General features: G+C 43.5%; 1 long non-coding RNA gene across 2 annotated transcripts; it reads left to right on the forward strand.

The window, feature by feature from the left end:
• Window positions 1–857: 857 nt before the first annotated feature.
• Window positions 858–27,109, forward strand: LOC132589135 (uncharacterized). Of its 2 annotated transcripts, XR_009556552.1 has the most exons (5): window positions 858–1,064; window positions 1,426–1,581; window positions 11,475–11,669; window positions 26,207–26,302; window positions 26,623–27,109. It is a non-coding gene; the product is annotated as an uncharacterized LOC132589135 (long non-coding RNA). The 2 variants fall into 2 exon arrangements; XR_009556553.1 differs by lacking the exon at window positions 26,207–26,302 and having other exon boundaries at window positions 954–1,064.

Raw genomic sequence — 27,109 nt, forward strand, 5'->3', positions numbered from 1 at the left:
GCAGCCATTACCCAATACCAGCCCATTCTAAATTTAAATAATTTTACCCTTTACAAAGTAATATTTCTTATTTTGAAAGATGGCCCCTAAAGGTGGTAAGAAGGGAAAACAGAAAGGAGAAAGCTTTCTGTGTTTAACAGAGTTTTTTCCACCTACAGACGGACCATCTACCTCTTTTGCAGTGTTGGGGAGGAGTGAGCAAATGGGCAAAGAGAGTTTGCTTACAACAAATGTATTAATGCAAGTGCTTAACAACCAGTGTCAAAAATTGAGAAATGATATCAATGAAATGTTGCAACCATCATTACAATGAATGGACCACTTAGAGGAACTTTACAAACAGACAAATCAAAAGGCTGAGATAGCACTTTAAAACGTTACAGAGCTTAAGAATCAAATACCTGTGACTACCTTTGATGTTTGGATGCGGGAATTCATTTTGTCTTTGGATTATCGTAACCGGGTGCTGTGCTTAAAATAAGGAAGGTTCAATCAAACATTGAAGCTGGGACAGAGTTGAAAATATTTATTGCAAATTGGTTAGTGGGCACTTTAAGCCTTGAGGCTGGAGTTACCCCTCTTCTGCAGAAAACTGCAGTTTTGGGAAGGTATGTGAAGAATCTGCTTCCCCACAATATACTAGAGTCATAACTAGTAGAATTTAAGGACTTCTGAATGAGGCAGAGGATTCTTTCAGAAGCAAGAGAGCAGAGTGGTCTTGATTTTCAGCATTCAAAAATTCAGGTTTTTCTGGACCTTCCTCCAGAGTTTTTAAAGATTAGAAGGGACCTTAAAAATACAACCACTAAACTATGGGAATTAGAGATAAAATGTCATTGGCTTCCTAAAGGCAAACTGTGTTTTCAACAGGGTTCAAACTTCTATACTGCCTGTGACTGCATCAGTGCAATTAATGCTGTCCACCTTAAAATCTTTCTCTGTCTGCATCTAATGAACACAGAGCTGGCAAAAGAAAAGAGCTGGTTAAAACAGCCCATATATGTACTTCTGGAGACCTTGAAGATTCTGTGGAGAGGTTGGACTCTTTATAATACATGAACTGGGTAATATATTTCTTTTTTAGGCTAGAACGGTGGGTGGCAGATGTTTGGGTATGTTCCCCCAATATTGTTTTGTTACTTTTTGGATGGTGGATACTCCCCTCCTGACCCTAGTGGTCTCCTAGAATGGTGTTTAATCAATTGTAAACTAAATCAGTTGGAAGATTAATTTTATGACAATGTATATTAATCATAACGAACTAGGATAAATTTGAAAATCCTATAAGTTTATGAAGATACTTTTAAGAGAAGAAAGGAGAAAAAAGATGAAGAAATGAAAATAAATCTTTTAGTTAAAGTATGCTTATTATAATATAATGGATTGTGTTAGTATAGTTACATTATGAAATTCTTTCTTCAATAGATGTATAAATTTTAAAAAGGCTGGGATCCTTTGTGCTACTCCTGAGTAGGCCTGTACTACCAAGGAGGTCTCTAAACCCAAGACGGTCTTTGTTGTCAACCTCCAGGTGGGGCCTGGTGATTTTTGAGAACTGCAACTCATTTCCAGAATACAGAGGTAATGGCTTCCTTGGTGGGTGGACTCTGTGGTATTATATCCCACTGAAGCCCCCTCCCTCCTTAAACACCACCCTCTCCAGATTACACCTTCAAATCTCTAGGAATTTCCTGAGTTAGAGTTGGCTATCCTACCTTTGGAATACTTTTACCCTACCTTTACTCCTGAGGAGGCTAATTCTGAAAGTCTCTTGCCTATCTGTTCTTTAGGGTGTCCTCAGGGTCCAGCCCTGCCTTTCCCTTCTTTTATTAGCCAGTATGAAGCCTTAACTCCCCTGTGTCATACACACCCCCCGCAACTGTATAGATTATGAGAGGAAGCCATTCCAATTAGATGAACTGAACCGATGTATGTTGATAGTGTAGGCAAATGTGCTGTTTAAGAGCTTTGTTGTTCAGTCACATAGTCAAGTCTTACTCTTTGCGACTCCATGGAATGAGTCATGCCAGGCCTTCCACTATCCTTTGGAGTCTGCTCAAATTCATGTTAGTTACATCAGTAACGCTGTCCAGCCATCTCATCTTTTGCCAGCCCCTTCTTCTTTTGCCTACTCTCTTTCCCACCATCAGGGTCTTCTCCAGTGAGTGCTCCCTTCTCATTTGGTGGCCAAAGTATTTGAGCTTCAGCTTCAGCATCTGACCTTCCAGGGAACAGTCAGGGTTGATTTCCCTTAGGACTGACTGATTTGATCTTCTTGCAGTCCAAGGGACTTTCAAGAGTCTTCTCCAGCACCACAGTTCAAAAGCATCTATTCTTCTGTGCTTGGCCTTCCTTATGGTCCAACTCTTACGGTCCAACTCACCCTTCCTTATAGTCCAATCCTGGGAATACCATTGCTTTGACTATACAGACTTTTGTTGGCAGGGTGATGTCTCTACTTTTTATTATACTGCCTAGGTTCACCATAGCTACCCTCCCCAAGGAGCAAATGCCTTTTAATTTCATGGCTACAGTCACCATCTGCAGCGATCTCGGTTCCCAGGAACTACTTCCACATCTTCCCCTTCTATTTGCCAAGGTATGATGGGGATGGATGCCATGATCTTAGATTTTTTGATGTTGAGTTTCAAGTCTAATTTCGCGCTCTCCGCTTTCACTCTCAACAAGAGGTTCTTTAGGTTCTCCTAACTTTCTGCCATTAGAGTGGTGTCATCTGCATATCTGAGGATGTTGATGTTTTTCCTAGCAATCATTTTCAGCGTGTGATTCATCCAGGCTGGCATTCTGCATGATGTCCTCTGCATATAAATTAAAAAAGCAGGGCTTGAGAGCTAGACACAATCAAAATTTTAAAATCAAGAGAACTGTTGACAATGCTAACATATTTCACAATATTTGGGGTGGAGGGGTTCATGCCAAAGAAAGTCAACTTCCCCACTTCTCCTTCTTACTGCAGCCTTCTGTACTCATTGACATTGCTTCTGTGGGTCAGCAGGTCTGAAGGAACAGCAGAAGAGGGATGGGCAAACATCTCTCTCCTCTCATTCACAAACAGAAAAGCCATTTGGTCAGAGGAACTATTGCTGTGCCAACAAAATGGCACTGTAGGCTCCCTTGATCCCCTTCAGTCCGGCTTTCGCCCGAGCCACGGGACAGAAATGGTGTTGGTTGCCCTGGTAGATGACCTTCAACGGCATCTGGATCGGGGCAGCTTGATGGTGCTGATGTTGTTGGACCTATCGGCAGCATTCGATATGATCGACCATTGGTTACTGACCTGCTGCCTCGCCGACGTAGGGATCCAGGGGTTGGCCTTACAATGGCTTTCCTCTTTCCTTGAGGATCAGGGACAAAGGGTCGTGATCGGGAGTGAACTGTCCCAAAGACACACGCTTAATTGCGGAGTGCCTCAAGGGGCGGTCCTCTCTCTGATGTTATTTAACATCTATATGCGCCCCCTTGCCCAGATTGCCCGAAGGTATGGGCTGGGTTGTCACCAGTATGCTGATGACACCCAGCTCTAACTGCTTATGGCTGGCCTGCGCCCCAGAAAATTTGGACCGGACGTTACAGGCCATGGCTGGGTGGCTCAGGCTGAGCGGGCTGAGGCTAAATCCGGCGAAGACAGAGGTCCTTTGCTTGGGTCGTCGGGGTCCAGGAGGGGAAATCCCCCTGCCAGTTTTTGATGGTGCGCCGTTGACAGCGACGCACAAGACAAAAAAGCCTGGGGGTACTATTGGAGCCTTCCTTAACAATGGAGGCTCAGATAGCAGCCACTGCTAAGTCCACGTTCTTTCATCTTAGGTGGGCGAGGCAGTTGGCCCCTTTCCTGGAGCGTGACGATCTAGCAACGGCAATCCATGCAACGGTCACCTCGAGGTTAGACTACTGCAATGCTCTCTACATGGGGCTGCCCTTGTGCCGAACCAGGAAGTTGCAGTTAGTGCAGAATGCCATTGCCCAGTTGTTATTGGGGCTCCCAAGAAGGGAGCACATTCGGCCGGGGCTCCAGATTCTGCACTGGCTGCCAATAATATATCGAGTTCAGTACAAGGTGCTGGTTATTACCTTTAAAGCCCTATATGGCCTAGGACCTGCCTACCTTAGGGACCGTCTCTCCCCACATGTTCCCCAGAGAGTACTGAGATCAGGATCTCAAAATCTGCTCGTTATCCCCGGGCCAAAGGAAGCCCGCCTGGAATCTACCAGGGACAGGGCTTTCTCTGTAACGGCCCCTTTCTGGTGGAACCAGCTGTCGGAAGAGGTGAGGGCCCTGCGGGACCTTGGCCAGTTCCACAGGGCCTTTAAGACAGCCCTCTTCCGGCTGGCTTATAAATAACTGGCATTGGACACTGAGTGTAGTTTTAAATAGACCGCTGTTATATGTTTTATTTTACTGTTTTAACTGTGTAAGATGTTTTAAATTCAATAATTTTATGTTAGATTTTATGTGCTGTGAGCCGCCCTGAGCCACTTCGGTAGGAAGGGCAGGATATAAATTGAAATAAACTTGAAACTTGAAACAACAAAGGTCCTGGCAATGCTTAGGGATAAGAAGAACATAAGAGAAGCTATGTTGGATCAGGCCAATGGCCCATCCAGTCCAACACTCTGTGTCACACAGTGGCCAAAAAATTTACATATATATATATATACATACATACACACACACACACACACACACATATATATATATATACACACTGTGGCTAATAGCCACTGATGGACCTCTGTTCCATATTTTTATCTTGAAACTGGCTATGCTTGTAGCTGCTACCACCTCCTGTGGCAGTGAATTCCACGTTAATCACCCCTTGGGTGAAGAAGTACTTCCTTTTATCCATTTTAACCCGACTGCTCAGCAATTTCATTGAATGCCCACGAGTTCTTGTATTATGAGAAAGGGAGAAAAGTACTTTTCTCTACTTTCTGCATCCCATGCATTATCTTGTAAACCTTTATCATGTCACCCTGCAGTCAATGTTTCTCCAAGCTAAAGGGCCCCAAGTGTTTTAACCTTTCTTCATAGGGAAAGTGTTCCATCCCTTTCATCATTCTGGTTGCCCTTTTCTGGACTTTTTCCAATGCTATAATATCCTTTTTGAGGTGCAGTGACCAGAACTGCACACAGTACTCCAAATGAGACCGCACCATCGATTTATACAGGGGCAATATGATACTGGCTGATTTGTTTTCAGTTCCCTTCCTAATAATTCCCAGCATGGCATTGGCCTTTTTTATTGCAATCGCACACTGTCTTGACATTTTCAGTGAGTTATCTACCGTGACCCCAAGTATTGTGGCTCCCTGCCCGAGGCATCTATGACATCTATGTAAACAACATCTATAAACTATTCTTTCCTTATAAAACAGTTATGGAATGTCATTTTCCTGTGGAATAAGGTTGCCAACCTCCAGGTGGAGAAAATTAATTTATTGTTGATAACCTCCAGGTGCGGCCTGAAGATATTCTGGGATTACAACTGATCTCTAGACTACACAGATCAGTTCCCTTGGAGAAAATGGCATTATATTCTACCCCAGGCTCCATGCACAAATTTCCAAGAATTTCCCAACCCAGAGCTGGCAGCCATAGGGATCAAGAGAACGATTTTCTGGAGGTCTCTCCTAACTATAAACCAGCTATGGAATGTCGGAGGCCAATATTTCTTTGATTTACATTGAGACCTGGGATAGACCAATTCCCCTGGAGAAAATGGCTGCTTTGGAAGGTGGACTGTATGGCATTATACCCCACTGAGATCTCTCCCCTCCCCAAACTCCTCCCTCCCCAGGCTCCACTCCCAAATCTCCAGGAATTTCCTAATCCAGAATTGGCAACCTCATCCTGAAATAACAGCACTGCCAGTTTAAACAGTGTTTAAGGACATAGGCAAAGATTGCCCTTTTGCCTTTAGGAGACCCAGTGAAACCACTATTCTAAATTGATCAGCCTTGGTGATCCAGCAGATTGGCCCTTTGTAATCTAGGCACTGTAAGCACTAACTCAGGCCAGTAAGGAAGCCTAAGAGTAGCCACAGGCCAGAGTGGGTCAGGCAATGTTAAAACTAGGGTAAAGGAAGTATTTTTCTAAGCAACTAGTGATCCTGCTACCAGAGCTTTCTAACCACCAGCTTTTTCTTTCTTTCTTCTGCCCTCCCTTCTGCTTTGCTTTGCCTTACCATCTTGCGTGGTTGCCAATATCCATGGGTTGTGGAGTTCTCCCTGAATTATGATTGATATCTAGATTACAGAGGTCAGTTTCCCCAGGAGAAAATGGTAGCTTCAGAGGATGGACTGTATGGACTGCTGAGCTCCCTCCCCTCTCTAAACCCTCCCTCCCCAGCCTCCACCTGCAAATATCCCAGGAATTTCCCTTCCCAGGATTGGCAAGCCTCCCTCTTCTCCTAACGTTACATTCTTAGACTGGATTTTTAATTGTTTAAATGTTTAAGTGTTAATTATGGTTGCTGCCTTATGGACACTGATCCTCACCACTTCCTTCACAAGATACATCTCCTGTATAAAGTATTACCCAGAGATGGGACTTGCGACTTCTGATTGCTTGCTTGACAGTGCAATCCTATACAGAGTTATGCCCTTCTAATTTCATCAAACTTAAGCAGGTCAGAAGGGTGAAGCCCTGATTAAGATTGCACAGATAGTGCTTTTTGAATGGTAACATCCACATGTCCAAAACAGCCTTTGTTAATGTAGTGCTGAATGTTATGAATGGATTTTTTATTCCTTATGATAAGAAATGTGGTAATTCCAACTATACCACTGTTCTGCATCACTGCTGTCCTCATATGTTTTCTTCAAAAATTTTGAAACATTTCCATTTGTTTTGGTATGCCTTTAATTACTTTTTAATTGCAGCAGCTGTTTTTGATATACCCTAGATCAATCTCTTTCACGTTCATTTCCTTCCTCTGAAACTTTCTGCATTCCCAGTGCATCTCACCACCCTGTTGCTGTGTTGGAACATACAAGTATTGGCAGATATTTCACAATTATCTCCCCAATGTCCAGAAAAACTGAAAATCAACTTTCTTTTTTTTTAAAAAATGGAGACTATGTGAGAAGAAAGCCAAAACAGATCAATTAAGTCTCGAAACAATATTACTGCCCTCCTGTACCTTTCTCTTCTTCCACCAGCATTCTTTGAAACAGCCAATCAAGACGTGATCCTCAGATACTCTTGTGACAAATACCAGAATGACTATTGTGTTGCTGGATGGGTTTATAATGCAAAGAGAAGTCTGTCCTGATGGAGGCCAGGATATCTCCCAGTGACACAGAGGGCTTTTATGACTAACAGGTACAGATGTGTCCCCTGCTTCAAACCTTTTGACAGCTTTTTAATACTCATCCCTTGCAAAAAGCATCTTTGTGTTTGTTACTCTGCAAAGGGCAATGTATACTGCTGGAGCTGTATAAATAAATGGTCTAATCCCGTTTCAATTTTTTAATTTTAATTAAATTTACTCAAAAATTAAAACAGTGGTGCGATGACACCAATAAAGCAGAAAAGGAGCTTAAATTAACTATAACAGCTATAAAGTTCTTTTGGAATTTGTTCTGTCCCAAATTTAAAATAATTTAAAAGCCATCAGAGTTCCTGGAATTGCAAAAATCATCTGTAGAACCACTTCATTTACCCAAAAGCTGTTTTGAAGTACCCATATATTTTGACATCCTGTTTATTATATAAATCAACCCACAGGCTTCCTAGGAGCTTTATCAGTCTTACTCAAGAAACAATTCCTTCTTGTTCTACAGAATCATAGAATTGGTTTCTGTGAATCTTCCCCATATCCAAGGTTTGCTTCGTGGTTCATGTTTAAGAGCAGATATCTGATGAGATAGTGCTATCATTTCATATAGAGATGAAGAAAACTTTAGATCTGATAAAATAATATGGCTCCATCACTGGGATAGACAAGGCATGGGCAATAAACTGCTGGAGTTTATCAAGACGTGATCCTTAGCCAATAAATTGCTGGCAGTAGTTACAGAGCTTTCTGGATTACACTTCCGTGCTTAACCCTTTTCAATCTGGCTTCTGCCCAGGCCATGAGATGGAGATGGTTTTGGTCGCCCTCATGGATGACCTTCCGAGACATCTGGATAGAGGCGGTTCAGCAGTACTGATGTTATTGGACCTGCTGGCTGCATTTGACACAATTGATCATCAGTTACTGACCCACCGCCTTGCCAACGTTGGGATCCAGGGGTTGACTTTACAGTGGTCCTCCTCTTTTCTCCAGGGTTGGGAACAAAGGGTGGTGATAAAAGAGAAACTATCCCAACGGCACTCACTTACATGCAGTGTGCCACAAGGAGCAGTTCCCTCCATGATATCATTCAACATCTACATGCACTCTCTTGCCCAGATTGCCCAGAGGTTTGGGCTGGGGTGCTATCAGTATGAAGATGACACCTACCTGTATCTGTTGATGGGTGGCCAGTCCAACTCCACCTCTTCCTGGAGAGTGTGTGTGAGAGAAAGAGAGAGACAGAATCCAGCCCCTGTGTTGTTTTGTATTCCTTTCAGTAGTTGTTTGCATAGTAAAAGGGATAGTAAAGCATTAATTAGAACCTGATTATGGGATGGAGGAAAACTCCCCCTCCTAGACTGCTTAGTACTTTAATGTTTCTGTATTAGTCTGAAGAAGTTGATTGAAATACAGCAGATTGCTACATCCAGCATCTCCCATGAGTTTATTGTCCCAGTGAGATCACAAAAGTGTGGGCTTGCAAACTGTTTATTTTGGCTGCTTTCTGAGTGTCTGTGTTAACTTTCATTTAGTAGACCTTCTGGGGAGCCCCTTGAAAGCAAAAAAGAGAAGGAGGAAATGAAGACTGCATTCAGGGGAGCTGCACTGCTGTATTTTTATTATTTATTTGCAGTTGGAAAGTCTCCCAGATCCACCCCCAAAGTCTCCCAGCTCAACCCCCAAAGTCCCCAGATATTTCCTCAGTTGTACCTGGCAACCCTAATGGAGCTTTAAGGAGCATATGTCCTCTGTGGCTGTTGCTAAACAACCACACTTTCATGTCTTAGTTTCTGTCAGTAAAAGGAAAGGGGAGGATCAGTCTTTTCATGGGTTGTTTTGGCCTTTGGGGGAAGACTTATCATTAGTGCTAGGCCTGGCAAGAACAACTTGATACCATGCAACTTGCATGATTCACCAGGACAGACTGCTTGCTACTGCTGAAGAGCTGTCAACCCTACAAAAGCCAGTGTAGTGGACAGAGCTTCAGGCTAGGATTTAGGAGACCCAGCTTTGAATAATCACCACTCTGCTGTGGAAATTCAATGGGTGACCCTGGGCCAGTTACACATTCTCAGCCTACCCTACCCCACAGTTGTTGTGAAAGTAAAATAAAGGAGAGAATGCTGTAAGCTGCTTTGGATCCCCATTGTGGAGAAAGGTGAAGTATAAATTAAGTAAATAACTATAGCTGAAGATGAGGGTCAGATAAAAGGTAGGTTGGTGGGTAGAAAGGACAGAATGAAGCAAGGAAAATGGGGTTGCCTGGAGAAAGGAAAGAGGAAATAGTGTAATGAGGAGGATACAGGGAAAGTTAGCTGCTCCCTGCAGGTCCTTGCAGCCCCCCCCCCCCCCGCCGAACAACTGGGCATGTCCTGGCAGACAGTAATGTGCAACTGGGTCTTAGTTTTCTCAGGTAGAGCCTGATGGGGGAGGAAAATAGGGGGGCAGATATAGGTAGGTTGACTAGTAGATGCAAAAGAAAGAAGAAAGCAAGACAGGGGAGAGGCCCTGGGAGTTTTCATGGAACAGAAGGAAAACCTTCCTTGGAGGTTTTTAGACAGAGGCTAGATGGCCATCTGACAGCAATGAAGATCCTGTGAATTTAGGGGGAAGTGTTTGTGAGTTTCCTGCATTGTGCAGGGGATTGGACTACATGAACCTAGAGGTCCCTTCCAACTCTATGATTCTATGATTCTAAATAGGGGCAGGAAAATGAGGTCCCATTGCAAGACCTGACAGGTTCTCCATTCATGTTCTCTAGTTTTAACTTAGTCTAGATAAACTTTAACTATTGTCCACTTAAACTGAGCTATGTTTGTATAAACAAAAACATCTGATCCACCAAATGTTGTCCTTTAGGCTTCTATTTTAATAATTTGTGTTTTAATTCACTGCTACATTCTTTACAATACACTGCCACTGTGGCCGGACCTGCCTGTCCTGCATTGGTCTTGTCAGCCACCAGCGAGCCTGCAGCAGACGTGGACTATTGCACCCTTCTTAAATCTTCGTTCGCGAAGCCAAGCCGAGAGAGAGAGACATTCTTTAGCAGAATTTAGGCAGCAGAACATCAGCAGAATTTACAGACAGGTTCTTTGACTTATAAGAAGATCTTTGGCATAACTGGGTATGTTGAGGCACTTTCCTGGAGATGGGAATCCCAAAGACTACCCCCCAAAGGGGTAAAATACCATGTATGACATCAGCCCAATACAACAGTTTCTGACCCAGTAACAGAGGTCAGGAGATGTAGTGGGCTTGACCCACTGTGAGGGGGTTAAAGCCACAGCAATTGCCATGGTGAGCAGAATGCGAAGTGTCTTCTCAACCACCCCTAGACCCACAGAGAGCACAGAACCTTAAAAGAAGCAGAGCTGGCCAAGAGGAGGCCCAGGAAAGTCCCCGGGCAGCACCCAACAGTGTGGGTAGAGATCTCCTGCTCCCAGACATTACCTTCTGGCACCCCCAATACCCTTCCAGTCTCCTGCTGGTTCCCAGATAGTTGCATCTTACCTTCCTATGGTGGATTTATTTTCATTTTTAATCTGCATTTAATAGTGCCGACTATGGCTTAGGAAATCCCTGGAGACTTGGGAAGGGGAAGTGGCTTAGTGAGGATATGTGGCCATGGAGGCTAGCTTCAGAACCTGCCCTTTCCACCAGGGAAACAGAGATCTCTGTAGTCTAGAGATTGGTGGTAATTCCAGGCCTCACCTTGAGGTTGGTAACCATATTTGCATTGCACATCAGGGTTCAGTGCAGGGTGGGTGAGGGTCTAGCACTTTTGCTATCATGAACTCATGATGGGAGGATATGAGTGTAATGATTCTTCGCTGTTTGCCAGTTATGCTCAAAAGGTTAGCAAGCCTGAAGAACCAAGATGAATTTTTTAAAAGCTTATTTATATATCTACAGCTATTTACAACATGCATTCCCAGCTGGACATGCCTGTCAGAATAACAAATTGGAGACATATTTCTTCCTTCAGTTTGATGCAATGACCTGAAGGAATTTCCTTTCTTTTACACTGAAAGAAACATGAAAACAAATTCTTGGAGCACCTCAGCAGTACATTTGCTTTTTAAAGGCATGGGGAAATAGAATGTAAATGTCTTTATGAAGCAGTATTAAATTGAAAATTCACCTACCTTTAAACAAAATACATATTTCTAGCTGTCATAACAGAAAGCACCATCATATTGCACCTGCTACAGCAGCTGGACTGACCCTCCTCACAATAATGACAAGCAAGAATGTCAGCTCTGAGAAAATGACCTTGCAGAAGAATGCCAACTCCTGGATCAACTGGAAGTTAACCTCTCCTTGTTTTTTCTTCGTTCATGTGCAAAGGAAATAACTTTCTTCTCTGTAAGTTTTATTAAGTTTATTTTTAAAATCCTGCTTTCCCCCTGTTCTTCTCTCCTCTTCCTAGCTTCATTCATTTAATATTGTTACATTTAATATTGATCTGTTGGGAAGGGTCAAAGAGAACACCACAGTTCAGTCATTGTCAGTGGTGGTCTTTAATTCTTGGGTCGGAATCCTAAGCCGCCCTGAGCCCGCCTTGGTGGGGTAGGGCGGGATATAAATCGAATAAAAAATAAAAATAGGGCTCAGAGCCTTCCCTGCTAGAAGGGCCTACTATAAAGACAGTGAGAGAAGGTCACTCGGTGGATGGTTTTTTAAGCACAGATAGCTTTAGACCATGCTGTTCACTCAAACTCATCCCTGTCTTCTCTCCCCCTCCCCCCCCTCCTGGTTCCACCTTGCAGCTGATGACACTCTGTCAGCCAAGTGTCATGTATTTGCAACATGGAGCTCTCTTCCCTATCTGAAGTCAAACTTCTGGCTATTCTTTTTCCTGTCCTATGTATGTCACAGGACTTCCTGTCACATGCTTTCAGGTAGGTGGTTCATGTGATATTGTCTGAGTACTAAAGATGTGTGTTGTTCTGGTCAGTGGTCTAGGCAATTTCTCCTGCCTCCTAATGGGTCTAAAGCATTTGCTAGTTTAAGTGCCTGGAATATCTAAAACTAATATAAAAACAAAAGCCTGCAGTCTGCTGCAGTGTAGAATAGATCAAAGTTAATTAACACTAAACACCTACCAAACGAATGAGGATAATGTGCCCATGCCTTATTGGAAAAACAATGTAGTTACTGTCAAACATTCTATTTATAGTATGCTATGGCTCCTTGGAAGCCAGCTGTCTATTAGCAAAGCAGAATAAGAATTACAGCAGGTTCTGTTCTGTTCTTACAGCAGATTCCCTATCTGCAAGCCTTCTCAGCAGGCCTCCTAGTTCCATAACTTTATTTGAGTGTATACTGATGCATGTTTTCAGGGCTCTTATCTTTTCATGCTGCTTCTGTAAAGTATGTAACTCAAGCAGTAGGGCAGGCAGGCTTTCTCCCTGGGAGAATACACAAAACTGCTCATCATTTTTCTGGAAATAATGTTGCAGCACAATCCTACATAGAATTACACTCTTCTAAGCCTGTTGAATTCTGTGGATTTAGAGGGGTGTAACCTTGATTAACATTGCATTGACAGACTTGTGACTCAATCAGTGAATTATAGCCAACCTCAGAGACCACTTTAAGTCACTCCAGTTATCCTGCAATGAACACTAGTATTGGTGGCTTTAAAAAGGGATTAGACACATTTATAAAGAAGAGTTACATCAATGACTGTTAGCTACGATAACCTCCATGTTCACAGACAGCCTACTTCTAAATACAAGTTGCTGGAGGACTACTACTCATGTGGCCTCTGTGTTCCTGTCTTTTGGCTTTCTGAATCATCTGGTTGGCTCCTATGCAAAACAGTATGCTTGCAGGACTTCGATGGGCCATTGAGCTTATATAACTGGGCTAGATTGTTTATTGGTTCTTGACAAAGGTTTCCAGTGGTGTGGGTGGGTGGGGGGAGGAATCAGCCAATGCAGAAAGTGATCCTTTTAGCACAAACTGCTCACTATGCAGTGAGCACAAAACTGTCTCCATGTAATTGGATATAATGGGTCAACTGACCCTAAATCAAGTTAGTCTAAGGTTCATATATATATACAAACTACTGAATTGTTTTCATCATTTCTTTATTTACCATGTGAGGTCTGTGCAGCTGTTTATTCGGTACTTTTTGTCCTGCTACTGCGATCACAATCTCCCATGGTTCTTTTTAAAGAAGCCTTCATGGGGCTTTGGCTAGAAGTTGAAGTTTCAAATGGATTGCGTTGTGAAAAGCAATGGACTGGAAGAGATACTTTTTGTTCCGCTATAGGGTTGCATGGACAGTGTTTAATACACATGCAGACCCCTCCTTCCCTGGCATCAAAGTGTTGACTTAAATCAGGCACTGAAGTGCCTAGGAGAGTAAGTTCCCCATAACAGCGATGTGGCTATGGGGAAAGCAAGTCAGGTCTGGGGAACCCCAACTCAACTTGATAAAATATGCATCACGTAGTCTGGCCTGTGGGGTCTGTATGTGGTGCTAGATCTCAGACCATATATGCAAGTCAAACACTTGAGGCTGAATGTGTGAAACAGCCCCATTGAATGCAAAATCATCTTTGTTTTCTTTGGTATCACCTTCAGTTCATGAGTCGGTGTCACCCAGCCATTTCATTTTATTCTAACGTTTTTTCATATCCAATTCTTCTTCCTGTATTTACCTAGCAATCTCAATATTCTATTCTATTATTAGAATGTAATTACCATCTGGTGTTGTGCTGTTGGGAAGTATTATTTTTCTGTGTCAGCAAACAAAAAGTGCAGCAATTTGGTGAATGTAAGAGGGAGGGTAATGGTCAGAAGCAGCTAAATTGTTGCAATCATTTTGTCTTGGCTAAGAACTACTTGCATGACTACAAATTCTCTGGCCAAAAAAAATAACTGAGTGGCTGGTGTGTGTGTGTGCTTTGGGGTGGGTGGGTCTGTTTTCCATTTGTTGTAAGTAGTAAAAAGCCAAAGAACTTTCTGGCCTGAGAACTCCATCCACTTACAGCCTCAGTAGGGTTGCCAATCCCCAGGTGGGGGCAGGGGATCCCCCGGTTTGGAGGCCCTCCCCCCGCTTCAGGCTCATCAGAAAGCGGGGGGGGGAGGGAAATGTCTGCTGGGAACTCTTATTATTCCCATATGAATATGAGATTTATTCCCATAGAAAATAATGGAGAATTGATCCGCGGGTATCTGGGGCTCTGGGGGGGGGCTGTTTTTTGAGGTAGAGGCACCACATTTTCAGTACAGCGTCTAGTGCCTCTCCCCAAAATATCCCCCAAGTTTAAAAACGATTGGATCAGGGGGTCCAATTCTATGAGCCCCAAAAGAAGGTGCCCCTATCCTTCATTATTTCCTATGGAAGGCACATTGAAAAGGTGTGCCGTCCCTTTAAATGTGATGGCCAGAACTCCCTTTGGAGTTCAGTGATGCTTGTCACACCCTTGCTCCTGGCTCCACCTCTATGTCTCCTGGCTCCACCCCCAAAGTATCCTGGCTCCACCCCCAAAGTCCCCAGATATTTCTTAAATTGGACTTGGCAACCCTAAGCCTCAGTGTTCTGATGACTCTTCTGAGCCCTTCCAGCTGGTGTTCTGGGAGGAATGACAGGAGTTACCATTGTTTTGTCTGCAGTCCTTACTAACACAACTGCATTGTTGCTATCTATTTGTTTTCACCTTCATATTTTTAAAAAGACATTCCTGATTTAAACTTAACACACCCAGAAAAATAAGTTGATTTATACCAGAAATCAAGTTTATAAGCTTAGATCTCACAAAAAAAAGTCTACTGATAGAAAGATTTTCATTGGTAGAGTGCTGTTTCACTGCCTTCCCCTTTTGCTGCAGTCCACAATGTCCCTCATCAATGACAGGGGTCCCTCCAGGCACAATATAAGCGGGAAGTCAGAGGTCTCCTGTGAGGGGGGGGCAGTAAAAATTGTCTCTCCTTTCATTAACAGATATCCTCCACAGGATCTAATCCATACTAATTAAAATAAAAATCAGCCCTTAGAAGATGCCTTCCCCCATCCTTTCCTCTTGGCTCTAATTGGCAATCTTTTTTGTATAACAACATACAGCAGGCTGTTCCCCTCAAAAGTAATATATGACGGGAGAAATTTCAGCTGTGGAACTTCTGGTTTCATCAGAGCTCTTAAAGGGACAGGGCCCCCTTTACCCTGACCAAATATGTTCACCTTAGCACCAAAATATTCTCCCAAACTGTATATGTATTTTCCCTCTCATGTCCTTTCCTTTTATGGTATGTCCTGATTCCTTAACTCTTTGGATCAATTTACATTGGTAAGAAATGTGTGAGCACTTCTCACACAACATGCCTATATATCTACATCTATATTTGTATCCCACCCTTCCTGTAAACAGGCTCAGGGCGGCTAGGAGTGGCAAAATCAGTGTGACCTGGTTTAAGATCCTTGATGTGGAAACCTTGCAACAGTTTGCCTTAGGTATCTAGTAGATCAAGTTTTTGCACTTGTTCTGCCTCAAGAAGAGGACTGGTGACCGAGGAAGTGTGTGAAGAAGAGCTTACTAGTCCAGTGCTTGAACTGCTTCTTTCTCTTCCCATCTTGTCTTTGCTCTCTTCCAGTCACTTATTGCTATTCTTAAGCTTCATCCCCAGCTGAACTGCATTATGTGAAATGTGTGCTCTAGCAAAATCAACTTTTTGAACAAGTTGCTGAACTATATCTGATAGTATTCAAATTGCTGGATCAAAACAGAGCTTTTCACAATACCTCAACTCCTTTTTGTGCTAATTTAGTTCCATTAGTCTACTTAACCACTCAGATCTATACTGTGAAGCAAAGACTGCAGCAGGTGCCAGCACATCTCCCTTCTGTCTCCTTCCTGCTGAGTTCTGTCTTATTTCTAACTCAACAAGGGCTGTCAATCAATCAGGAAAGCAAGCACAGGAATCAGTGCTGAATACAGATCAGCACAGGGATCAGGGACCTGGGAAGCTTTCAACATCTTGAGAGACAGAATCAGATTAGCATCTGCACTGTCCAGGCAGAGAAGCTGATTTCAAACTCACTTCAGGAGTTGTTGAACTAGTAAAGGTCAGTCTTAGACTGAGAGGCTTTAGTTGTTCCATCTTCTTTGTTGCCTTGAGTGGAGCCCTGATTCTGTCAGCGCTTAGATAATGGCTCCTTCCTTAAATAGAACTGTGACAGGATACCACAGACTGCTAGGTAAACATTCTGTCTTTTGGTACCAGCTTCTGCTCATATCACCATCTTCTTAATTCTTAGAGTCCTGAAGTTCATGTGGGGATGCGAGAGATGGACGGGCTCAACCAAAGGGCTTCTGGGTCTCTCTACCTTTTCATGATGGGCTTGGAGCTTCTTTCTGGGAGTCTTAACTCTTTGCTTATTGGGTATGCGTAAGGTACTGGGAGGTGATCCTTTTTCTCTAAGGATCCTTTTTCTCCTCCATTATGTTATAGCACTTTCTCTTTTTTGGCACATTCTTTTGGATCACTCCATCTACTATACCTGCTTTCCTAAGATCCACCCTGCTTCCTTTGGCCTATCAAAGGACGCATCTTGCTTCATTCTTTTCTAAGTAGGGATGGGCACGAATTGGCTGACAAACAAAGAATTTTGTCTGGTTCATGGTTCACAAAGTGATGTTTGCAAACTAAAGAATCACCTTCTTCAAACTTCCACAAATTTTGATGTAGTTTGTGACAGTTCATGAAGAGCAGAAAGCCATGGGAAAACCTCAGAAAGCAGAAAGTAGAGTTTAAATGGCTTGGAGCTATTTAAACCAAACTGCTGAGCAGCATTCCCTACTAGGGGTGTGCATTCGGTTCGGCCGAACCGCATAGACCACCGAATCACCCCTGATTTGGAAGTATATGGCACCGTATACTTCCAATTCCATTTTCAAGCCATTAAACGGGAGCCGTATATGGCTCCCCATATACTTCTGCATAGATATTTGGAAGTATACGGAAGTCAATGGAAAAGGCGGGAAAGGAGCTTCTGCAGCCTCAGGGGAGCTGCTTGCTTCCTTTCCCACCTTTGGAAGCCTTTTCCCGCCTCTCCCATAGCCTCCCTGGGATCAGGGAGGGAGGGGGAGAGGTGCCCCAGCAGCCAATCCAAAGCATGCATTTGCAAAATACATTGCAAATGCATGCTTTGAAGGGCTTTTGTGTAGCTGATGGCTGGGCTAATCCCTCAGCCATCAGCTACATTGTTGTTCTTTTGTTTACTTGGGTATACAAGTAAACAGTGTTCTCTGGCCAATCACAGAGCAGTGTTATTTTTTGAAACTGCTCTGTGTAGGGTCAGAGTCTGCCTGGCTGGACTCCTCCATTGCTGTTGTGTTGGTGTGAGAGAGAGATTGTGGTGGCCCTTGGCCTCAGCTGCTGCTGCTCTCTCTCAGCCTTTCCTGACCTGCCTTGAGAAGAGAAGACGTCTAAGGTAAGACAGTCTTGGGGTTCTTGTTTTTATTTTAGTTAGTAAAAGGACTTTTTAAGACTCAGAGTCCCTTTACTTATCCAGATTTGGGTGGGTGAGTACTGGGTAGCTTATTTGGGGTTAGGGGGTTCAGCTGGAAATGGGGGCCTGGGGTGGGGTGTTTGACAATTTGTCCATATCTTACTTTAGTGAGAGGACTTTTAAAAGTGCAGTGTCCTTTTACTTTTTTTGATTTGGGTAGCTTGGATTTCTTGGGGTAAGAGTGAAAAGGGGTTTTTTTGGGGGGGAAGGGTTGGTAAAGTTCCTGTATTGTTAAAAATTAAGTTTTTTACTGTTTTAAAAGGATTCTGTGTTTGATTTGTTGCTGCTGTGTTGTGCTGCTGCTGTTCCTTTTCTCTTCTGGTTCTTGGGGGTGGGGGCTGTTTGGCCTAATTTTCATTGTTTAAAAGGCCACTTTTTCAACAGTTGAGTTTCTTGGCCTTCTCCTGTTGTCCCATTTCCAGGTTCTGGTCTTGGGGGGGGGGAAGCTGGCACCTGGGTGAGAGACCCAGAAGGCTTGTTGTGCTTGGCCAGCTCTTCCCGTGTTGTTTGGGGTAGGACTGAAGAACTGGCATCTGTAGATTGTGTGTTCTGTGGCAGGGAAGCTGGCACCTGGGTGAGAGACCCAGAACCAGCAGGCTTGTTGTGCTTGGCCAGGTCTCCCCGTGTTGTTTGGGGCAAGGCTGGAGAGCTGGCATCTGGGTTTGCTGCAGCCAGGTCTGCAGAGCAGACCTTGAGCAGATTGTGTTTTGTGTGGCAGTGACGTTGGCAAGTGGGTTTATATTGGTTCCAGGCCTGCAGGGTTTATAGAGTAGATAGAGGGATGTAGTGCATTTGGGTCCTATAGAGATTATCTGGTGTGGTTAGGTTTGGCTTTGGGTGCCCCAGGAATTGGACCCCCTGGTCCAACTTTTTTTTGGCCTTGTGAGTTTTGTGTAGGACAGTGCCCTGAAGCTGCACAGCAGTTTGGGGGGCTCTCCTCAAAACCTCCTGCTCCCCAGAGCCACTTTTCCTATGACAATTACAGTGAGGAAGTAGATAGAGGGATGTAGTGCATTTGGTTTTTTCTCTAATTGGTTTTTTCTCACCATTGGGAGCAGTGTTCCTTTTGGGGTGCCCACTGATGGGTGCAGTCTTTTTGGGCCAGGAGGGTTCATGCTGGGGAGTCCCCTGAAGCTGCCCTGCAGTTTTGGGGCCTCTCCCTCAAACCCCCCTCTGGCCAGAGCCACTTTCCCCACAGCAGTTATAGTGGAGGAAGTGGCTAATTGGGCTTTCACCTTCATTGTTGGCAATGGGCCTTTTGGGGAGCCCAAAGACAGGGACCCCCTGGCCCAATCTTTTTGGGACTTGGGGTTTTATAGGGGAGAGTTCCCTGTGGGTTCCCTGCAGTTTTTGGGGCTCTCCCTCAAACCCCCTGCCCCCCAGTAGCCTCTAATTATGCCCTACATTTCCATTGATTTCAATGGCCCATAAGGTATAATGGTGGGATAGGGGCACCCTCTTTGGGACCCCCTGGAATGGGACCCCCTGGCCCAATCTTTTTGGGACTTGGAGGGTTTGTGGGGGAGAGTCCCTTGAAGGTCCCCTGCAAATGTGGGGGTTCTTCCTCAAACTCCCTCCCCTCCAGGTGGCTTCCAATATACCCTATTTTGCCATTGATTTCAATGGCCATAGGGTATAATGGGGCCATATATTCGGAAATAGTCGCACATCTACCGTATATGCGGCTATTCCGAGTACGGTAATAGGAAATACACAGTATTCCATATCTTTTTGGCCCCGTGTATTTCCGAATCCGTGTAATTCCGTTTTTTGTTGGGTTTTTTTGCACATTCCTATTCCCTACCACTCATCTCTTTGGAAACCCTTGCTTTCTGCCCCTTGTGAAAAGCTGTAGGGAGCAGAAAATAGGTTTAAATGTAAATGGCTCACAAACTGATACAAACTAACCTTGTTTGTATGGGTTAAATGGCTCACAAGCCTCCCAGTTTGTATGGGTTCATGGCTTGCTTCATAGTTCAGCCACAAACCCCAAACTGAACTACAAAAATGTGGATCATGCCCATCCCTATGCCTAAGTTTCTGCTTTCACTCTCTTTAATATTTATGTTTATTTATATATACCTTCAACTTGATGAATCACCCTATCCTGATCAAAGTCAAGCTCTGGGTAATGTACAACATAGTTTATAAATACAACATTTAAGAAAAGTAAAAATGATTAAAATAAGAATTCCAAATCCTAATGATGTCCTATTAAAATTTTTCAAACCAGATTTCTGTTGGGTTTCTGATGCAATTTCATTTCCTGTTGTCATGAGTTAATTGTTTGTATATGCATGCTGATGTTTAGCCAATGAGTAGGTAGAGTCAATGAAAATGTGTGCATGTACTTCCCACTAAGGCTAGGTGTCAATATGCATAGTGACCATTCAGGGAGAGCCCTAATAGGCTAATCCATATATTTGGGTGGTGGTCTGAGGGAAACCATTTGGTCAGTTTTATAGCCCTTTGTGTTAAGCCCTTAGATCTCCATGCAGTTGAAGTTAGGACTCTAGAGAGTCGAGATGTAGTCTACAAGTTAGAAAGGATATTGAATCCTTGTTTTCTAGAAATCCCAGTCAACCCTTTCTTCATTAGTATAGTAAACTACTTTGTATTCTTAAGCTAAACCGTGTGCCTGGCTGTTATTCGTGGCTATCTCCATGTTACTCTGCTAAAGGTATATTTAAATCCCAACAATTTCTGGATGCAGCAGTAAGGGACCTCTAAGGGGTGGGGGAGGGGGGAGTGCCAGCCCAGCAACCATCACTGTCCTTAACTGAAAGCCTGGTGGAACATCTCTGCCTTACAGGCCCTGCAGAACTGTAGAAGATCTTGCAGAGTCTTGATGTTCTCTGACAGAGAGTTTCACCAGGTCGGGGCCAAGACTGAAAAAGTGCTAGCCATCGTCAAGGACAGCCAGACCTCTTTAGGGCCAGGGCTCACCAGTAAGTTTTGACTGATAGATCGTAATGCTCTTCCAGGGATATAGCGTGTCTACCTGTACAGCTCTTCTCTGGAATGGAAGTAATTCCACCAAAGTCGATTAGAGACCCTTCTGTGTTTTTCTTTCATGATTGTTTTTACATCATGTAATGGGAAAGATACCTATAGAAGCTAAGTATTTTTTCCTCCATTACAGTAACTCCAACAGTCCATTAAACAGTGAATAAAAATGCTGAAGTATACTGCATTAAAATACATCACAGAAATCAAGGATATAGGAAATTAGCCAAGGACCAGGGAGAGCATATTGGAATATGACTATTTTTGGTTTGGAAACTATTAGTAGAAATAAGGCAAACAATATGGTAATTGGTTGACTGGAAGCCAAACATAATGAGATTGTGTCTATTATTCAGTTTGTAAGATGTACTGCTTGTTGTTTCCTTGATACTGCCTATTTTTCAAAAGGGTCTGTCTCCTGGTGCTGCTTTTCTCCTAATTTAGAATTCAATCAGCCAACCAGTTCTGCATGGTTGAACTCTATGAATCTGATCCAGACCTCAATGTACTCTTTATTATATAGAGAGATCTTGAACAAATGCCCCATCCATCCAATTTAGTGGAAGACTTCGTTTTGTGTGTTCATCTATTTAATAGATAACTGTCCCATGAGAATATAAAAAGAGTGCTGCTGGATCAGTCCAAAGGCACATGTAATCAAGTATCCCATGTTTCACAATGACGAACCAGGTATTCTTTGGAAGTCAACAAACAGGACATAAAGGTGAAAGCCCCCCGCCCCCCGCCCCCGCAATTGGTATTCTTACTCAATAATGCTTACTCAGGTGGCTGGTCATGTTCCACCTGTGAGTTGCATTTTCCCTAGTTGTTACATCCTTGGATGTAGGCAGGATTCCTGGTCATTATGAATGAAGATGCTGAAAACTGGATAGTTGTGCCCACATACCTGCTGGTGTTCATATTTTTCTGGTCACTGTCAAGCAAGAAGTTGATCATTCTGCAAGTTGTTCAGAGGCATTCAAGTGAATTCAGTTGCATTCACTTTGCACAGTTACACTGTTAAATGGCTTTCTCACAGCAAGCCATCCTTCCCACATTTATCTGACACTACCTCCAAAAGGCACATAGTAAAAAGGGGGAAAGTAAATTTGAAAAAAAAAAATTGCCTGAAACTTAATGCCACTAATTATACAGAGGCAAAAGCAGGCAGTGAAATCTATCAAATGTCAGTCATTTAAACTTGTGCAGGTACTAATATGGAACACACTGCAGGTGATGTCATGCTTTATACAAGTGTCAGTTTAATAACCTGGATAACCATAACCCCAAGGTTTAGTCCCTCTTGTCAGTAAATAAGATGACTGGCCAAAAGCAGACACAAGCTGCAATTATCATGTGACTATGGTCAGGCTCAGAGTTGCTCAGCATGTTGCTATGGTCAAGACAAACGTCAGTTGAGTTGATCTTATCAAGAGTTCAACTTCCGTGTAATGAAATGAATTTGAAGAAAGAACATTTTTTGTCCACTTTCCCTTGTACAACACATTTGGGGATAGAGATGGAAGAAAAAGATGCACTTGACTTGTTCTACACTAGTAATATATAGTAATTCCATTGCTTGTGAATTCTATGGTGCACAATTCATAAGAGCATTGAGCAGGGCTAATTCTGGTGAAAATAGATCAAGATGAGTACCTGTGCTAGTCTGCAAGTAGCACCTTAAAAACTAACAAAATTTGAGGTAGAATATGATCTTTCATGAGTCACTCATGAAAGGTCATACCCTACCTCAATTTTTCTTAGCCTTTAAGGTGCTAAAGGACTTTTACCCTTTTCTGCTGTTGAGTTCAGAGTGTCATTTCACCAAGCACATGGGGATTTATTTCTATGAAAACATGCATAGCTGCTGATAGGCCTGGTCTAAGTCCAGTTTTTCAAAGATTTTAGCCCCCACAAGGGAGGTAGGCACATGACTAACCACAGGGACTGGATATGCATGGCCTTGCAGCGCCTTGTTAATCGTGTATTTGTAGACTGCACAAATGCAGAAGCTGCCATTTGGCTTAACGGGGGTGACTATAGGGGTCTCCCATTTCGCATCGGCTACCGGCTCCAGTACCCCCTGGGCCACGAGGCGGTCTAGCTTCTCCTCAATTTTGGGTCTAAGGGCCAGTAGCACTCACCGCGCCTTCAGCCTTGTGGGCTACACACTGGGATTCAGTTCCAATGTCACGGGGGATCCGGTATATGTTCTCAGCATGCTATCGAAGACGGTGGGAAATTCCTCATAGACATTCTGGAAGTCTCTCCGTGAGGGGGCCTGATGGATTCCCGTTACCCTGATCCCCAGGGCCTTGAACCATGACCCACCCAGTAAATCACACAGGTTCCCTTCTATGACTATTTAGGGAAGCTTGCCTGAGAACTGTCTGTATTTTGCGTGAACCTCCTCAACCTCCAGTACAACGACCTCTCATTTCTGGAAATCCCTGATTACGAATAAGAACGGGTGTAACAATTTCCAGAAAGTGCGGGCTGAGATGACTGTCTGGCCTGCCCCGGAGTCTACCCGCATTTTGCAGGGCTTGCCCTCTATGGACACAGTCATCTTCAACTTATCAGGGGAAGGTATGGGGAGTTGTCATATCTGATCCCCCACTGTGGTAAGTGCCTGAATGTCCTCCATGAAAGCAACCTTGTGGCGGCAGCCATTTTTCTGCTGTGCTGCCCTGGCCTTGGTGCAGCAACTTTGAGCGGCAAACACACGCCAGATGGCCTGTCTTTCCACACGTGTGGCAAACAGCATCCCAATACTTGCAGGAGCATCATTCGTGGGGGTCTCCACAGCTGGTGCAGCCTTGGGTTGATGCCGTCTTGGTTGCACGTGGCGGCAGCCACTTTGGGGTTGCCTGGTGCATTTTGAGGGTGGCATCATCCTCAGAGTCAATTGGGTTAGAACTGCTGGCAACCTAGTATGCCCCGTTGAGTGCCGCTCCTTGTTTGACTTCTTGTAAGCAGCAGCTTCACTCAAGGTGTCTTCCAGGGTCAGAGTCTTTTTGACTGCCAACTTTGCCTGCATTCATTTGTCTCGGAGGCCTGTTATGAAACGGTCAAGCAAGGCCTCCTCGAGACTCGTCAATGCACACTCATGGGCACGGTGGCGGAGCTCCATGAGGAAAGCCGCAACAGTTTCTCCGGCCTTCTGGTTCCGCTTGTGGAACCTGATGCGCCAGGTTGTATGGGTTAGCCGGGGTGAGAAGTGGTTGGACAGTTTCTTCATGATGGCCTTGTAGGTGGCCTCATTCAGTGTTGTAGGCGAGAGGAGACTCTCTGCCAGCTCCAGCATGCCCTCACCACAGAAGCTGAGCAACAGATGCTTCTGCTGCTGTTCATCTGTAATCTTGTGATTCAGGATGAAATAGTTCAGCCTCTTCTCCCTTCTCTCTCAACATTCTGGTTCAGCGGGGTTGAATTCCAGAATATACCCTTGTGGCCCTGGCATAGCAGCCTGGTTGGGACCAGACTCTGGGGGAGTGGTGGTGCTGGATGCTTGAGTGTTGCTCATCTTTGGGTCCTGGCTTGGCAACAGTTCTCAGCTATGGCAGTGCAATGTGCGGAGATGGAAGCAGCTGCTGTGAGGCGTGGTGCAAAGCCGGTTGTTGCATCACCTACCAGGATCCCACCTTCATTGCTACTATAATATAGGCATTGAAGAGGCATTGAAGAGGTGAGGCATTGAAGAGGTGAGGTGGTAGTTATAACAAGCTCTTTATTGAGTACAGCATGGTAGGTGGCTGCACTAACAAGACTGGGGAATGGGGCCCACTGGATCAACTATATACAACACTGGGTTCCCGCACTAGCACGTTATTGGGTCATTCAAACCAGCAGGGTGACTGTGATTGGAGCAGGTCAGTCTGGATTTGGATCCTACTGCTCATTGTTCCCAAGTCCCCAAGCTCAGTCCTTCAGGCTACAATGAGCTAGGCAGGAGCACCATTGATAACAACATTGACTCTCATACATAACATTAGAGCAGGTGCATAAGCTATGGGCTACATCCCATTTGCTGCTGCATAGACAAATTATGTTCTGGGACCCTGTGCCATTTGGATCTTAGATGTTTTGGGAACCTTACTATGAAGGAATAGGAATGGGCATGGAAAATAGGTTCCAGAAGGCTAAGTCCTTATGAAACATGGTTCATATTATGTACTTTTTAAATCCTAACTTCCCTGTGCATTGAGGAAAACAACTTCATTTGGGGAAAGGGTGCCTGGAGGGTATTTGCATACATACCATAGCCTTGCAGTATAGCTTCATGAGGAAGCAGTTCCCATGAAGCCTGAAGTATGTGTTTATGTGTATGTATCTGTAAAATGAAGGAAGGTATGTGTGTTCCACTTCTGGATCTGGAGTTTCATTTGGGGATGGATCTCTTTATGTTGTGTCTCTTTTTAAAATAAACAAATTCTTCATTTTTGTCAAAGAGGCTTCTTCTTCATGAGCTGGACACTCTCCCCCACCTCTAGAAAAAAAAGTATAGTAGAATGTTGCAATGATATATCTTAAAATGTAAGTCAGATTCAAAGTTTTATGTCACCTTTTCTATACTTTTAGGGTTTTGTTACAATATATTGCTTCAGTGCCTCTGGTTATCTGGCTATCAAAATTGTAGCTATTAAATGATAACAAATATGCCACTTAGAGAAAAGGGAGAAGTTGGGGCTTGACCTCTTCCATTCATTAATGATCCCATTACATTTATTAACTGAAAGTGTTGGTTTATTGAATTACAATGTCTTGTCCTTTTTATGTTACATAATCACAAGCTATCATTTCTCCTTGAAATATAAATTTAACAGAGTATAAATTTAACATGTGCTGGCCATGCTGATTTTTCACAAGTTCTTGTATTGTTGCTTTAATTGTATGGTTATTTTCAAAACTGGTTCAGGTAATGTTGCCGGGAAGTGATACAGAAATATTTTAAATAAATGTTTACCTTTTTTGTCACTCAGCCCATGCAGTTTGTTGTTGTTTTTGCTGTTAAGTCACAGCTGACCTTTGGAAACCCCATTGGGTTTTCAAGGCAAGAGATGTTGAAAGGTGGTTTGCCATTAACTGCCTCCATGTCACAACCCTTGATCCAAATACTAGTCAGTGTAGACAATGCAATGATCCTTTTCAAATATGTTCACTTGCTTCCTGTCGCCTCATGAATCCAAAACCAACCCCTCCTCCTTTGCTTTGAAAACATTTGTTAGTTTGGCTTACCTAGTATTTCTTGCCCTATGTTCCAAATGCATCCCCACTTATGACCTTTGCTTCTTCACTTAGAGTACCACCTTCTGTTATGCCAAAGTTTCCTATGCCTTTGAATGACTATACTCTTTCTCCTTGCTGTCTCCAGTGCCTGGAACTCTCTCACAAAATGCTTGTATGGTGTCACTTCTCTCTTTCTCCAAATTGCACCTTTTCCATGCACCTTAACCTCTTCACCTTGAAGGTAAGTTTAAGTACATAGAACTGTATTTGTATATGTCCTTCCTTCCTTCCTTCCTTCCTTCCTTCCTTCCTTCCTTCCTTCCTTCCTTCCTTCCTTCCTTCCTTCCTTCCTTCCTTCCTTCCTTCCTTCCTCAATGTATGCTTATTGGGGTACAGGCTTCACCCTCAGCTGCTATTATCCAATAAAGTAAAACCTACTGACTGGGAAACAGAGATGATAAAAAATAACCCCCACTGCAGCAGCTCCTTGTCTCAAGTGACACACGTTTATAGCTAAATCTTTGCAGAGCCTTCATCAAAGTTATTCCTCCCTCTCCCCAGATGCAGATGAGCAACTTCAGGAAATCACAGATGACACATACAAATAAAAATAGAACATGGGGCTTCAGTCATCTTTCAAATATGACATCCAGCTTATTATTACCATATTGTGATCTTCCAGATGCGATGTTTGTTCTTTCTGTATAGATAGCCAAAGAACCTCCTGTGTTTCCTTCAATAGACCAAGATTTCTAAAGGGTTAATGCCCCTATATTGGCAATGCAAGCCTTTGCTGATATTTCATATTGGTGATAACACAGACTGCAGACAAGAAACTACAGACACACCTCCTCCATCTGTGAAAACTGATTTTAATTGTATCTCTGTATTTTTCCTTTAAACAAGATAAATTGTTTAACATCTGTCTTACTAGTAACCTGTTCATATGAAAGGTATATATTTTGTGAAATGTTTTTCAAATGAATGTAAAATATCTTTTATTCCCTCATATTTTCATACATTAAAGACAAGCATTTTCTTTTGTTCA

This window comes from Heteronotia binoei, chromosome 21 (assembly GCF_032191835.1).
Source record: "Heteronotia binoei isolate CCM8104 ecotype False Entrance Well chromosome 21, APGP_CSIRO_Hbin_v1, whole genome shotgun sequence".
Lineage (NCBI taxonomy): Eukaryota > Metazoa > Chordata > Lepidosauria > Squamata > Gekkonidae > Heteronotia > Heteronotia binoei.